Source organism: Amblyomma maculatum, chromosome 6 (assembly GCF_055883805.1).
Source record: "Amblyomma maculatum isolate TAMU_Amacu chromosome 6, ASM5588380v1, whole genome shotgun sequence".
NCBI lineage: Eukaryota > Metazoa > Arthropoda > Arachnida > Ixodida > Ixodidae > Amblyomma > Amblyomma maculatum.
The window spans coordinates 153,106,953-153,123,742 of NC_139349.1; the positions used below are offsets into that span (position 1 = coordinate 153,106,953).

A 16,790-nucleotide genomic window follows, 5' to 3' on the forward strand; every position below is an offset into this window, starting at 1 on the left:
TATCTCCTAGAAATCTGGAAGACAAATAACTTACTAAACGTAAGTCTAGCAGACAGCTATAAGGCATCTTGTTCAAGATAAACAAGTCGCCTTATAGACATCTGAAGTGGCACCCAAGACAGCTGATAGACATTTAAAAGATGCTTTGACAAGATATGAAAGATGTTTTTGTATGTCTTGATACTTCTTGTAGCTGCCTTCTAGCTCGGCTAATGCACCCACTTTTTTAAGCTGCAAGACGTCTTGCAAGTCATCATCTAGAGATCATTAAAATAGATTCCGAATGTCTAAAATGAGCTCTAGAATCTCCTGCAATGCTCTAAATTATTTATTCCCTGCTATTTCTCGCAAAACTGTCTGAAATACTTATGTGTTTGCAGAGGTTTTCAACACCACTGCCAGACAAAAAATATAGTCTCATCAGATGCTACTACAACTAAAGCTGCATTGCCGTCACACACCCACAGTGCTCTTTCACACATTCAGTTATGATGCAAGCTAAACTGATGTACAATTGTAAATCATTAATTCTCATGCACTACAACTGTTGTCTAGTAATGAGAACTGTGTTTTTTATTACAAAGCGTGCCACATTTCACTGTTAATGGCCATCAGGTGCTCTTTGGAAAGTTTGGTAGTAACTGCACCCAATGCTAGAAAATGACATGAGTAAACTACAGAACTCTTTAATTTCCTCAACATTATACATTGCAAATAGGCAACTTAAACAATCTCACGCATGTTAAAAGCAAGGAAAGCAACAAGCAACAGTATGCAAATGAAAAAATGTGGTTCTCTGAAGCCTAATATTGTACCAAGGAAGAAAACACCAGAAAGAGCCAACTCATGAACACATGACATGCAAAGAATGATGCACATTGTCATTCATTCTCACAGACAATAAAACTGCAAACAGTAAGTGAGAACTGTACACATTCTTTGTTACAAAACATGCCACACTGTACGGTGGACAGCCATGGTTGGGTGCTCTTTGGGAGATCCGGCAATAACTACAAAAGGTGCTAGGAAACAAAATGTGTAAATCATATATTTGCTTTTTTTTTTTCAACAATGCACTACGAAGTTACAAGCACAGAAACTAGACACTACAAGTGGTATGAAAATGACAAAATAATAATGCAGTTCTCTCCAAGCTTAAAATGATCTGTTTACAAAAGAATGACAACATCCATACTCCAAACAACAGGAAATGACTAGAAATAAACAGGGATAGGTATGCAAAAGTGTACAAAACTGGTTGAGTGGTTGAATGAACTATCTGCATAATGTTTGTACAAAATAAAACAAAGCAACAAATTCGAATGAAAAAGCTTCAGTATACAGAAAAAGGCGCTTTCACAAAGGACCATCATCACGTGTTGCATTTCATACTATATGTGCATGCATGTCACCAACTGAATGCTGGTAATACATACATCTTGTAGAAACTACAAACACTTGAGCAATAGGCACGACATCGAATCCATTAAAAAATCTACACTGCAAAAAAAGAAGCCAAGACTGCTTCACTGCTGCTGTTCCTGTTAGCATGACTAGAATGCATTGAAAAAAATGCAATGGCTGCATGCTTGTCATAGTTACATTCTACTATCATAACTAAAAAGTACTAAGGAAAAGGTAGCAGGTAAGGGTCATACATCACTCTACAAGAAACATTAGAAGGCACCATAAGGAAAAAAAAGGAAGGAGCAAAAGGTTTGCATCCCTGTCATTGTACATACCAACCACTATATTCCATATCAAAAGCTGTTTGCAGCACTACAAAAGATAAGGGCAGCATGAACCAGCCATGATGGCACCAACTGCCCTTACCTTTTGTAGTGCAGCAAACAGCTTGCGAGGAAAACAGAAGGCACAGCAAAAAAAAAAGAGAGAGAATAAAATTCAGTGTTGCACACCGTGCTGCTCTTCACATTCTGCTGGTGTAAAAAGAAGGAAGTTAACTGCTGAGATAGTTGGTTTTTCAGAAATAAAAAAGGTATTTAGCATAACACAGACACACACAAGAAAGAAGACACCACGTGTACTTACTACAACTGTTTATTTAGGGGAAAGCAGTCAATGCATAGCTTTCACTGCTGATGTGCACATGTACAAGGCAACAGGAAAACAGCACCAATCTTATCAAAGCAGGTATGAGAAATATCTGTTCAGCCTCAAAGAAAAGCTGGAGTGTCACTGACACAGCTCAAACCTGTTTAATGTATAGATGGTATCCTCTGCTCCCTGAAAGCTTGCTCAGCTAAGCCATCACATAAGCTACGAAAGCAAACAGGCCTGCTGTCAGAAGAGACATGGCCAGCATTTCGTAAAGTGCACCACCGTCTATAAAATTCTACTGTCATGTAGAAAAATCTTATTTTGCACAAGCAGGATTCTGCGTCAATGGCCAACTTAGGGAACATGCAAAAGACATTAACAATGAAGGTGAGCGACTTCTCTTGCACCGCAGGGTTTGCACCAATCGTGAAAACTGTGGGTAACGGCTCATGAAACACTAGAAGCCCTTCATATAAAAAAGCAGGTTACACCTGTGTCAGCAGCAAATTGGTTTTTCTTATGAGACTGAAGAACAATTTCTCACGCATCGTTTGACAAAATGGTGCTGTTTCCATGTTGCCTTGTACCCGTGCGCATCACCTGAGTAGGCTATGTATATCGGCTGCTTTCCGCTGAACAGTTGTAAGTGCTGATGGTGTCCTCTGTCTTGTGTGCGACTGTGTTACGCTAAATAGCCTGTTATTATGCATGGAGAAAAGGCATTGAAAAAAACAAGGTCTGAATACCACTGCCAACATTCTGGCATGAAAGCATCGTAAAATGAGGGAGCTGGCATGGGTTGTGCATCTGTTATTCTGTACAACCCTAGAGGGCAGAGAAAATTGAAAAAAAAAAAAAAGAAAACTTCCGGGGCTATCAGATCCACTGCAGTCAGTTACAAATTAAGAATGAAGGGGCAAATATCCCTCAAAAAAGGCTTTTCTGCCAATCAGATCGTTCTCAACACTGGTACCACTCCAGCCCTTGTCCACAGCTAACTAGGCTGGGCAGCTTTTTCTTTATCGGTACTGAACACCAGCTGCACTGCCTTGTTTTGTCACCTACTGCCATGAAAGGGGGAATTCCTTTGTGGCTCAATTTATTGGGAGGCTCCTCTCTGTCAATTGTTGGAGGCCTACCTTTGCAAAATTACAAAGCTTCAAACTTGAGTTGTAAATGAGCACAGAAGGTGCCTTGATCCCAGCTGCTTGCTATTGTGGCACTGTTCATGGTGGCTGTGCAGCGCCTTTAGATGTGGACTCGGTCTTTGTCACAAGGCAAACACCAACCACTCTTTTGTGACGTCAGCAAAACTAAGTTTCATTGGTGTTGAAGGCTTTCCATGTCACACCTGCCAGGATTAAAATCAAAAGCACGATTTAGATATATGAGCTCCCAAACAGAAGGAAAAAGTCCCACTGTTGGCAACTCTAAGTTTTTGGCACAGTCAAACCATACCTGTGTATTCAGTCAGTAGCCCGCGACTGCCCAGTGAGATGTCAGTCCTGTGGCCCTCATTGCTAAGTTTTGTTTGCAGCACAGACAGGAAAAGGATAGTTGCTAGGCAGCCGTGGAGGCGGTGGCAACCTGCAAGGTGTTCCAATGCTTTAAAGATTTCTTGTGAAGTTTAATAAAGCAAATCACTGACTACAAAACATAGGATAAGAATTTAACCTCAAAATATGTCACATAAGGTTGAGAGTACTGAGTACACAATAGAAATATGTTTAACCAAGACACGCACTAGCAGCACAAAATAGTGCTGAGTATAATATATGTATATTAATAACTCCTTGATGACCTCGAAGGCTAAAACATTTTCTTGTCTTCACCAATATACACACCTGAAGAGAACCACCATTTTTCTGATTTATACATTTCTTTTTTTTTATTGAGAGTGACTTTCTATGCTGGGTAAGGTTCCTGCCTCTGAGTTTGCTAAGTGTTTCATTCGACATATGTAGAGAAGAAATAAATCTATGTATCATGTATCTATGTATGGATGCATTACCTATGTATGTATCTATGCATGTATATATGTAGGTACCTATGTATGTATGCATCACCAGTTTTTCCTAGAACAAATGAAAGCAATATTTTAAACAGTGAGCATGCACCCAGAGCAAAAAAAAAAAAAAAAGAATGCATAGCTCACTTGCTTGAGCTGTTGGGTAAGTGTTTTGTTCACATGAAAATTCGCGCAGACACAAAATAACAAGAGCACCAAACACAGACACAACAGCACAATGTGAAAAAGAGCATTAAATTCTAAATTCTAAAGTTAATTCTAAGTTAATTAATTCTAAAGTCAAAGCTCAGCTACTTTGGTCATCTGATGAGAAGAGAGGAGTCGCTGGAGAAAGATTTGATGCTGGAAAAGGTTGAGGGTCGCCGGAGAAGGGGTAGGCAGCGAACGCGATGGTTAGACGGCATCCTTGAGGCACTGCAGATGAAGTTATGTGACGTTAGGAAGATAGTGAGAGACCGGAAAGCGTGGCGTGACATGGTCCATAGGGTCACGAAGAGTCGGACATGACTGAACTGAAATTAAATGAAGGTATTTCACCTTTGATGCCAAACACCTTCACTTCGGGAGGAGTCCATATGCTATCAAAAGGTTTGCGTGGAGTCACAGCTTTGTTGTTGAGGACAGCCAGAAGGCACACACTGAACCCATTTATAACATGGCTACATTCTATACGCCTTAAAAGTAAGTTATGATTCAGTACTCTCTTTTCTTTTCCCAGTTCTGGATAGGAAGAGTCTATTGGCCCTGAAGCAAGAAAACAAATGAAATTTATATGTTTTTGTGTATTATAATAGGCTTTTCGTTATATGAGGTCCATCCGAAAGATTTGCTTTCGATTTCTTTTTGTACCAATTCAACTGAAGCTTAATTTCTTAAAACATTTCCGCCAATAAAAAAAAAAAAAAAAACCTGAGGACCAAAGCAAATAGAGCACCAGCACATCACACAGGATGCAGTTCCGGAACTTAAAAAGAACTAAATTGTGCTTTCTGACTATATGAAAATGTAAAATCACTTAATCACGGCAATGTAATGGCTGACTGTAAACATTTTATTAACTATTAAAATTAAATCACTGCAGAATGTTTGTACGCCGTTCCCATCTCGCTATGTGTTTAAACTTGTGCCTGTGAACAGGCCGAGAGTGTTTTGCTAGCAGTTGGGAGAGTCGCTGTGGCCAGAATGCACCTTACCCTCCCCTCTAAGGCGGCTTATTGAGATCGTTCTCTTTCTTTTTCGCAACCGCGGCATAACTTAGCGCGTATAGAGCTCTGCAGGCTGACAAACAATTCACGGCTTCCACTCGACGGTGCGCATTTTCTGTATCTTGCTGCAGAGTGAAGGCCACACTAAGCATGCAGACTTTCGTGCTCAGTTGTGTTTCCTGGGAAAGTGTTAGAACCAGCGGCAATCAACGAAAGACGTCGGATCGCCAAGCTCATTTTGAAGAATTACATCGCGAGGTTCCGCCGCCAATGGCAGTTCACGAAACGCGGCGAGTGGAATTACAAGCGAAAAACCTTCCTGCATGCACAAAACTGTAGATGCGCCATAAAACACCGCCTTTCGTACTGACTAAACGGCCCGCGCGCGCTATCTTGCTCGCCCATACAGCCTGCGCCGGCGGATGCAAACAACGGTCCTTGCAGCATTTTTATCGGAAAAAGAAAACACTCAGTCACTTTACTGCTCCATTAAGTGACTCATTTAGAAGAAACAATTTCTTACTTACTCAGCGAAGCTTGCCTTGCAGCCAGAAGTAGCAGCCGCTGTGCGGGATACATTTTCAACGCAGTCACAAACCAACGGCCTAACGTGCAGACACGACTAGACACGACGAAAATTTGAAATGGCCAGCCGCCGAGCAGCGCATTGATACAATAACTTTAAAAACAATAGAAATCTGAAATATATTTCATAAAACAAGCTATACAAGTAAAATGTAACTGTTGCTTATGACGTATTTGTTTCAAAACGGTAAATACAACCTGCGTCTTGCGTAATTATTTTGGCGCACTATTTTCTATCTCGCTGTAAAGAGGAGGGGTGCGAAAAGGCCACGGCGCGCGAAGTTTGGGAATGGCGGATCGTGCATAGCTGGCGTTCCGTATTAACATCGGCGCAGCAAATCTTTCTTCTGTGCGAACTACTGGCTTTTATCACACACGGATACATCGCTAGCTTACTTTGTCGTTGTGAACACTCGGAGTTTGGAGTCTTGCGGCGGACTGGACTGCGCCCAGCGAGGTCGAACACAGTACGCGTGTGGCTATCGGCTGCAGAAATGAAGGTGTCAGCGGCTTTTGTACATTATGTTCAGATACCCATCGCCTAAACAGCATTTCTTAGTGCCATATTGGTCCTGCATGCTGGAAACAGCCCAAATTGCATGCTTAATTCAAAAGCGCAGGCACTTTGGATACAGTATTTTGCAAGCTGAAAAATTGCTAAAACAAACCTTCGACAATATATACTTAGAGTATGCAGAACAGTGTCGTCCAGTTAAATTGTGTACATATTGCACTATAGGCGCATATGTGACCCTGAAACGTCTTGTTAGGAAGTATGGTAGACTTCTGAAGCAGAACTCTAGAAGACATCTGGCGTAAGCCGGCTAATAACTGTCTTGCGTAGCTGAAGACATAAAAATTCTTCACTAGACAGATTCCAGACATCTTGCCGATGATGTCTTCTAGACTAGCACCAAGCGACGTCTTGTAGATGTCTTTGATAGCTCAAGATATATGTGACCAATATAGACATATCAAGACAGCTACAAGATATTCTGTGCTCAGTGGGTAGGAAGTCATGATAAGTTATATTGTCAATATCTGAAGCAAAGCAGACGGCACTAACTACTACTACTAACTTGTAGTAGTCTACTAACTTGTAGAGAAAAACTTTCATCAACCCTGTGTGCACACGACTTACACAAGGCTGACCGAAGGCACGAAGACGCCAAGCCCATTTTAACTAACTTGGAATGGGAAGAAGTAAAAGGCAGAATTGCCTTCTTCCACTTGTAGGCCCAACATATATTGTCGACCCCACGAACGTACAACCGCAGGTCAAGAAACTGAATGCACCCATTATCGGGAAGTTAACGCTAAATCTTAGGGGATTAGAGCAGCCCCCGAACAAACACACCACCGCATCTGCAACAAAAACCAGAGCATATTCATTAGGGACATTAAGAAAAACCAGAAAGTCACCTACATATCTGTAAATTTTCTCGACTCCCACATCCGCAGATTCGGATTCAGCTCGCCTCGATATTGTGCTCGCTGGTCGGCAGGCCTGGTAGCGTTGCACAATAGTTTAAACTGCGTGCACGCACGAGCTTGATACTACTTCTGAATGTAAAGAAGACCTCTGCGAGGTGATTTTGCATCTCGGAGAGTCTTCTATATCGCTTTAAGCAGCAACGAAGTGTTCGGTATTCGCATTTGTACTGCCTTCTCTATCAGCTGCCCCGTGCTTGGCGTAAGCGCGATTGGCCACAGATTATTAATGTTCTCCTCCTTTCCGTGCTTGGAACTAAAACTGACATCATGCCGTCTTCCACGGCCTGGGGAACTGTCTACTTCACCTCCCTCTTGATGTCTCCTTTATGTAAGGCGTGAGACGTTGTCACGAAATCGGCGCACATTTTTATTAAGCCGGCACGGCGCGAGGCCCGCGCGGCGTCGCGTGGAACGCTCGAGAAAAGCCTCCTTCCCCGCGCGAGAGAACGCGTAGCTTTGTACGCGTCGCCGAACTCTTTCCCATCACCCGGCGATCCGCGGACTCATCAAGCTGGAATATGCCAGAAAGCTCCAGAACCTTCTATGGGACCTAGCCAATGACGACGCGCGGCTCGACGGAAGGAGAAGGGAGAGCTCTAACCTGTGCGCGCTAGCTTTGGCGCGGGTTAAAAGACAGACGCGGCGCGCCCTATTTAAAGAGACCGCGCCGCTTGTGTAGTCAGTCAGTCAGTCAGTTTGCGAAGTGTTCATTTGTGCTTCGACTGGACTCCCGGGGATCACCCGCTACTGGCAAGCCCACGGACCTGCGAGGGAGCGGCGCTCGTCTTGCATGGCGGCCACATCGTGACTCTCGAGGCGTCGGACTACAACAGCGCCCGGTGAACAATTTGGTGTTTGCTTTTGTGACTCTCTCGTGTTTGATCTGTTGTAAATACTCTGTATTATTGAATACTTCTGTAATTGCATGCTTAGCGTTTGTATTCTTTATGCACAGACGAGAGTCTGAGCATTTCAAGTGTTCTTGTGTATTCCTTTGTATCGACTCTTGCTGTGCATAAAGTGCGTTTTGTTTGTTACTTCTGACTCTGAACCTTACTTTGGCTTGAACCGCCGACAGCTGGGCACCAAACGGCCACCCCCTTCTGTCACTACAAAGTAGTTGAATTCCGGCTGAGCTTGCCACGCAGGTCGAGGGCATCTCCTTTGCGACCGGAACAGCTACCCCCACTCACTCTAAGGGTGTCTGGGAGTGTGCGCACCGTTAAGGGCGCATTCCCCTAATTATTAACGGGTGACAGACGTTCAAGCGCTTGCTGATTAAGAATGATATTTATATGTGCATTTAATTATTAGTTTATGTACACATACTTCTAAGTCCATTCGAGATTGTAGCAGGGTGGCTTATCTAAGCATAAGATAAGCGTATAAACAGCATGTTAGGAACGCACAATGATATGGCCATGTATGCAAAGCACTTCGATAATATGAACGGCAAAACAGCTGACCAATACTAAATAAATAATAAACTATAAAACGGTTGTTTCTGATAACTTGCACAGAAAATAATTGCACAGGTATTAAATTTAAAAAACGTGAATTTACTGTTATCATATTGTTACGGGAAATATTTCACAGTACGGCAGTTGTCCACACCACTGAGGATAATCACAGCACAGCACTCGAACAGCAAAGCACTCGTCTGCGTCGTCTTCTTCTGGGAGTCTGTCGCACTTCTTTTTTGTCAGCACGGCCAGCGAATACAGCTCAGTAACACTACCCCCCCTCGGGAAAAGCACAGTCCTGGTGCGTTCTACGTTTGTGAAACAGAACGTGCATAATAGGGCTTCATGCGGGACACATGCACTATTTCAGAGGATGGCGCTCTGGACGAGGATTTCGGAGGCACAGATTCAACTTCGTATGTGACGTCTGTCACGGGGCGCAAAACTCGGTAAGGGCCTGTGTAGCGGGGCAAAGGTTTTTCACACAAGCCCACGCGACGGCACGGGAGCTACAACAAGACGAGTGACCCAGGAGTGTAGTGGACATCAAGGTGGCGACTGTCGTACCGGAACTTTTGAGTCTTGGGATGCAGAGAGCCTAGCATGAGCTATCCGGCGGGCATCATGAGCTTCGGCTACGGCATCAGTGGTGTAAGTACTGGTGGCGTCTGCCGCGGGTAGTGAGGTGTCGAAGGGCAGTAACGGGTGTCGGCCAAATAACAGATAAAATGGGGAGTATCCAGCGGTAGAATGGACTGATGAATTGCAGGCGAATGTCACAAAGGGTAGATGAACGTCCCAATCCCGGTGGTCGTCAGACACATACATGGACAGCATGTCTGTGAGGGTACGGTTTAGGCGTTCCGCGAGGCCGTTGGTCTGGGGGTGATAGGCTGTGGTGAATTTGTGACGGACGGAGCACGAACGAAGAATTTCGTCAACCACTCGCGACAGAAAGCAGCGGCCACGGTCAGTTAGTAGTTCACGAGGGGCACCATGATGTACAACTTTTGCCTCCACTTCCCTGGAGGCGGAGGAGGCGGCGGTTGCCCTCGCCATAGCTACTACCCGAGCCACAATCATCTTTAGCGGCCCGCCGTACGGAACTTCGCTCGCGGTCAGATCTCTAGTCTAGCCTTCCAGTTCCTCGCCTCCCTCCCCCCACCCGAACACCCTATTCAATTAATATGGGTGCCCGCTCACATGGGTCACCCAGCTCAATCTTTTGCTAGGATACGTCAGCAGAGCAAGGACTGCCACTGCCTGGGGAGATGCTTGCGAGCGCATGGTGTCCTATCACGAAATCTCTCTATATTACCGTTATCAACGAACCATCTACCCTCCTCCTCATAAATCTATGACTAAGCTACAACAGGTGACGTGGTGCCAGCTTCAGTCCCGTACATTCCCATCCCCTGCTTTCTTAACTTTGATCCATCCAGGACTGTTTTCGCCACAGTGCACCCTGTGCAGGGCACCTAAAGCTAATTTTCAACACATTATGATCAAATGCTCGGAATTCCACCCTCCGGATACTTGGCAACTCTCCGACCTCGAGCGATGGGAGGCTGCGGTGTCCAGCTCTAATCCGGCCGTTCAAAAGCGGCTGACGGACTGGGCTTTGGTTGTCGCTGGGAAGCACCAGCTTCCAGCCACAACACGCAGCCAAGAGCCGACCCGTCATTAGGATCACTTAAGCCTCCCAACATTCCATAAAGTTTTTCACCACCGCCACTATTACCCTTTGCCGCGTCGCCACCGGCCAAGGGCGACAGTTCGAATCACACCTTTCCCGGCTCCTCGGGCTGCCCATCGGGTTCGAGAGCTCGAGTACCACCAGTTACTACCCCTGCGCCAACGAGATGATCAAGCGTTTCCACCGACAGTAAAGGCAGCCATGTTCCACCCGGACTCAACCTGGCTCGAACCCATTCCAGCAGTCGCCCTAGATGGGCAGTCTTCGTCGGCGTAAAGTTATTGCGGCCGATGTTGTGCAGCCACTTTTTTCTTCTAACGATATCTTTCTTGCCGTTCGGAATCGCAAAAAGAATAAAGCCTTTTTCACGCCAGCTTGTGCACTGAAATGCGCAGCAACTGGGCATAGTGCTGCACTAAAGGAGCGCGAATAACGCGAAGAGCAAGCGCGCAATGTCAGGGAGCTCGGTCGTAGCAGCGGCGGCTGCCCAAAAAATGGCGCCGACGAAAAATAAAAACACAAAAAGAGCGAACTCTTCGCGCACTTTTCCCGGAGACCGCCCGCGGAGCCAATCACCGTCCGATGGGAGAGGTGAGAGAGGAGGATCGGCGAGGGTGCGCAGCGCGGAGGCATAGTTCACAGAAAGTCGCTACTTTCAAATTATCAAGGGATTTTAGACTGGCGTGACCAATCAGCACATAGCAGTGGCTCTGCGAGGCCTTCGCAATTTCGACGTTTGTGTGTTTATTTTTTATCGTAGACATAAGGCTCCGATGGGAGGAGTACTGCGGTGAAAAAAGCTTTCCAGTGGTACCAACATTTTCGCGATCGGCGTTACGGGCGGGGAGTTATTATACTCGTTTTTTTTTTGCGGACATTTCGGCCAGTTTTTTGCTACCAGCCATTACAAAAATAATTTTTAGGCTCACTTTGAGGCCATTTTTAGCGGAATGTTTTTTGCAATGTGATTGAACAGGCCTTGTAGATTCCGAATCTGATCTTTTCTGAAATTTGATGTTTCCTAAATTTTCGCGATTTGATCCCGCGTCCCCTCCCCCAGCATTCAACATATGCGCAGATCAAAATAGCATTTAATAAATAATTTATGCCAATGCACAGATCAAAATAGCATTTAATAAATAATTTATGCCAACTGCAACAGAAGACTCGAACCGGCTACCTAACTACACCATAAATGAGCGCAATTCTAAAAAAATATCGACAGGCATTAATGCACCTTTGCACTGAATAAAAGATATTGTACATAATTATCTCCAACTGCTTTACCAGTTACTTTTTTTGTTGCTGTCTTCCTTCCAGTCTGCATTCACTATAGCTTCGTCATGTGTTTGTATCATATCCCATTGCATTGTATTACATTATCATTTATGTATTATGTTGCATTCTTCCTGCTTACATAATGTTCACTTTTGTGATGATAATGATGAGGTCAGGCTTGCACTGTTTATTCTACGAAGCCTCAATGCAAACACCCTTTTTGCATCGAGGCTCCCTAGTTTATTCAGAGGTTAACAGATCTAATGCAGTCCAGGTATGTAGGTGCATGCCCAGATGATTCATCCCTTTCTCTAGCTAGGTGAAGCCAGCACTCTATCTTACTACTGTCTACAAAATTAGCCAGACACAGCAGCTATTGAATTACAGTAACAATATAATTACTGTCTTGATAATTTGAAATGTAACAAATTACTTTTCTGGGGTGGTAATTTGCTAATGTACTCCGTTACTTCCTGCCAATAATTTTGCAGCAAAAATAATTAATTACTCTCGAAATTACTTTTGATATGCACCACTGCGGCTTATGTGGGCAGATTTGGACTACCGTTCCCATGGCCAAATGCCTTGAAAGAGGAAAAGTGCGGGAAGATTGGGCCACCAAGCCAGCGAAGCTGTATGCCCTCTGGTGATGGACATCGTGTCAGCAGGGTTCATTTCCGAGGCTGTTGAGCATTACTTAGCCTTCTGCATATCAACTTTTAAGCATAGATTTCTGCTTTAGCCTGTCTAAGTCATCAATCATACTCTGCAATTTGTTCCCCCGAGTTACTCAGCAAGAGACTCACAGATTACGGAAATATTCACTATCTACTCATATCTTTAACTGTTCTCAATCTAGGATTCTAAATACTTCCTCAAATCAAGTGGGGAATAGCACTGGAGAAATCCCCTTCCTTATAACAATTTTATTACTTCCTCTATGGAGAACTTTCCAGTACTTTCACATATGGTTCATCTGCACCCAGACTTTGCAATGTCTTGCTGAAGTTTCAACTGAGGCACTGCTATCCCATATTCATTTAATGCTGTGGGCGATTTCTCTGCCCGAGGGATGCGCACGACAAACACACAGTGGGCCGTATGACAAACATCTTTTATCTCATAGGGATCGTCGAAGTCGGTGCTAGGTCGTCGTCCGGGTGGCTGCGGGTCGTTTCCGTGGAGAGCGCCAGGAGCGAAGCAGGAACGAGGAGGCAGGGTTGGTTGGTGGACCAAGAGAGGGCGAGACGGCGGCGCGTCCCTTCTTTTATAGCCCCCTCGCGCGGGACCGGTTATCCCCGAGCAAGCGGAGAGAGGGAAACGGGCGCCGCGCAAGGAGCATTGGGAAGTGGCGCGGCCTTCGAATGCGCGGCGCGCCACGAGCCCTACAATGCTAAGTGTAGGAGTTGGTTATACGCCCCATGCAACACCTATAGGGGTGCCACTGAAAGCCCCCTAGTGGTCATTTTCAAAAGTCCTTCCGAGATACAAGTTGCAGCTTCTCATGCGTCGCTGCGAAGATTGGCAATGTTCGCGATGGCGATTTTTTTTCCACCTCTTGTGGATTTTTTTTATGGCGGCCTGAAACATAAAGTTAATGTTGGCCTTTGTGTAGAAGCGAGAACGATGATGCTGCAGCCATCTGGGAGGAATTAATGTGTACATGCGTCAGGTGCCTCCTACAAACAAGCGCTAAATGATCAGCTGCATTTTGAGCTCTGCTTCATAGGTAAAAGGACAAAATATTTAGAGATGCGGCTCTTAATGAGCACCGCTTATACGCCATTAAATGCATGCACCATGCGCTTGGAGCACCGTGTTTAATTCATTAAATCTCCTACCTGACGCTCATCATATCAGTCTTTACTTTGCACTCAGGACCTATTAATGATTTCAAAAGTTAAGTACCCCAAAAGTGTACAGCACTGCACTAAGTAAATTAACTATTACAGGTTTACGCAGCCACCAACCCATTTTTTTTCTTGTACCTAAGCAAACGGTAGTGATCGTCAGATATTTTACGATGATACACCAATATTGTTTGAACTGCTTGCATATCGAAATGTAAGGAAAGAGTGACAGGCTGCTTGTTAACACAAAGCGAACTCGAACAGCGCACTCTCAGTCGTATTGCTTGCCGAGCTGGGACGAGTGAATACAATCTCCAGTGCATTTTTTATAGCTTTTGAACATTTACCCAAACAAAGACTATTAAAATGGCAAGAATCGGGCCTAGTTGGTTATTCACAGTCGTTCACTGCGCTAATGACTAGAACGAGAATAAACGCTCTCTGTTGCGTTTATCGGTCTAGGCGTTAGCGCAGTGAACCACTACCAAAACTATTGCTGGAGATGCCTCGTGGTTTGTGTCACAGTGCATTGGCAGCGGATGCTGTTTGTGCAATGATACAAACGCCACAGGAAAACGAATTTGACACGAGGGCTGCATAGAAACACATGGCTAGCAGACGACATGGCCGGCTCCACTCCGGATTTAATTTCAACTCCACCAACAGTGGCGTGGCCGCCGCTTTGCATGGGGCCTACATTCTGAGCATTTTTATATCCCGAATCATTTGGTGCATATAGTAATGTATTGTCGGCTAGCCTCTGCAAAAGCTTTACAATTCAGCCAACCGAAGGATTAGCTAGTCCTTTGGTAGGCTAAATTGTAAGGTTTCCCTAATTCTATGAGCAGTTACCTTAGTAAATAGCTTTTATATAATGGATAACGTGGTCGGTCTATAATTTTTCAAGTTCTTGACATCCCATTTTTGATAGCTTAAGATGATGTTGGCATTTTCCCATGATTTCGTCACTATCGAGGTAATGAGACACCACGTGTGCAGAGTGGCTAATTTTTCTAGTGAGACTTGTCCACTGTCTCTCAACAAGCCTGCCTTTACCCGATATTCCCCTGCTGCTTTTCTCCCTTTCTTCTAGTGATTTACTCTCTTCTTTATTCCCGGCAAAATATCTGGTTGTCCTGTTCCGTGGTACTTGAAACATGAATGCAGCACAGTTTAAAATGGAAAGTGATGCCTACAAGCGTGCTGCAGCCCCTGCTGGTCAAGTGATGCGATGAAACACACAGGTAGACTGCCTGCGACAATGCATGAGAACAAGTGCCCACAAAAAAATGCCACTTTAAGTTAATATCACACTGCAGTGTCACGGTTTGGCTCACCAATGCCCACTTGATGAGGTGGAAACAAATTTCTGCACAACTGACACATCCTGTCTTAGTCTAACATTTGATGGGTGTCACATATAAGAGGCCAAAAAGAAGAAGCAAAGAGGCTTGAAGGAGAAAAGAAATTCACGGCAATAAGGTTGATGTGTACGAATTGATGGATAAAAACAAGAAAGAAGCATTCGGCGACCTGCCAAGAGGTGATTGATGGAGAAGAAAAGACAAAGGCGGTGACAAGGATGACATGTATCAACGCCAAGGTTATACAGTTGAACCCCTCTATAACGAAAGCCCTCAAGAACGAAATTCTCGCGACAACGAAAAATTCTGGCGCCCCCGGCGAACTCCCATAGAGCTCAATGCATTTGTCCCCTCTCAACAGCGAAGGGTTTTTAAAAAGCAGTCCCGCATTAACGAAAGTTTGAGGTAGTGATCTGTAACATTTTTTCGGCACATCAGCCAGTCGGGAACATAGAATGGGCGAAACTGCAGCAGCACACTCATCCGACAAGTCGAGCCCGTTCATTTCACTTGCCAACAAGCACCGGCGCAGCCATTTTTGTTTACTTTCGGTTGGTTCGGTAATGATGATGATAGCAAAGCATTTTTTTTGTTTTTTTTGCCCGCTGAAAGCGGCTTTTTGCTAGCCTGTCTGTTGGCCACTACGCATGTATGTGACGTTTCACGCCACGTGACGACACCGCCGGCCAACCGGGGAAGAGCAAGGAACCTCCTTTTTTTTTCTTTTCGCTAGTGTGCCGACCACGCGCCCACGCTATCTCGCCGATCTCGCCATCCGCCTTGTGCCGCTCGCGACTTGCCTGTGTACAGTGTTTTTTGTTGTTTTTTTTTTACTGTTGGAAACATGCCGCCTCCTGTAAAGAAGCGCAAGTTTTTGACGCTGCAGGAAAAGGCTGCAATTATCGCCGAAGCTGAAAAAGGCAGGAAGAAGACTGATATTGCGGAGGAGTTCGGTATCCCGTGCAGCTCGCTTTCTACGATTCTGAAATCAAGGAATGGCATCATGGCGGCACTCTAGAACGGCGCGCGCGCTCAAAACAAGACTTTGGCAGCGCCGGTCTACGAAGACGTGGACAAAGCCGTATTTCAGTGGTTCCTGGACAAGAAGAGCGAACAAGGTGCCTTTGTCCGGAAGCCTCCTGCAGCAAAAGGCGATTGACTACGCGTGCATTCTGGGGCACGACAACTTTAAGGCGAGTGCCGGATGGCTAAGTCGATTTAAAGCGCGGCACTGCATCGTCGCCAAAGTGTTGTCGGGGGAGTGTGCGAGCGTAGACGCTGAAGCAGCATCTTCCTGGATGGAGAAAAGTTACGAAGGCATAATGGACGAGTACGAGCCCTCCGAAATTTATAATGCGGACGAAACGGGCTTCTTCTATGAAATGTTGCCTTCAAAAACGCTAGACCTGAAAGGAAAAAAATGCCACGGCGGCAAGCTGAGCAAAAAGCGGGTCACCATTCTTTTATGCTCAAACATGGATGGATCTGACAACCGTCCCCTCCTCGTGATCGGCCGGAGCAAGACTCCACGGTGTTTTAAACGTAACCGAAAGCTTCCGGTCCAGTACACTGCAAACCAAAAAGCGTGGATGACGCGCGCAATATTCACAAGCTGGCTGGAAGCCTTTGATATGGACATGCGAAAGCAGGGCAGATCTGTCTGCCTTTTTTTGGACAACTGCAGTGCGCACCACATTGAAGACGTTGCCCTGACGAGCATCCGCTTGATTTTTTTCCCCGCGAACTGCACATCCGTTATCCAGCC

The 16,790-nt window shown here is 45.1% G+C and overlaps 1 long non-coding RNA gene across 1 annotated transcript; it reads right to left on the reverse strand.

Moving 5' to 3' along the window:
- Positions 1 to 396: 396 nt before the first annotated feature.
- Positions 397 to 6,215, reverse strand: LOC146187086 (uncharacterized). Its single transcript, XR_014708225.1, has 3 exons — positions 5,823 to 6,215; positions 3,520 to 3,648; positions 397 to 3,412 (listed from the first exon to the last, which is right to left on the reverse strand). It is a non-coding gene; the product is annotated as an uncharacterized LOC146187086 (long non-coding RNA).
- Between the last annotated feature and the right edge of the window lie 10,575 nt (positions 6,216 to 16,790).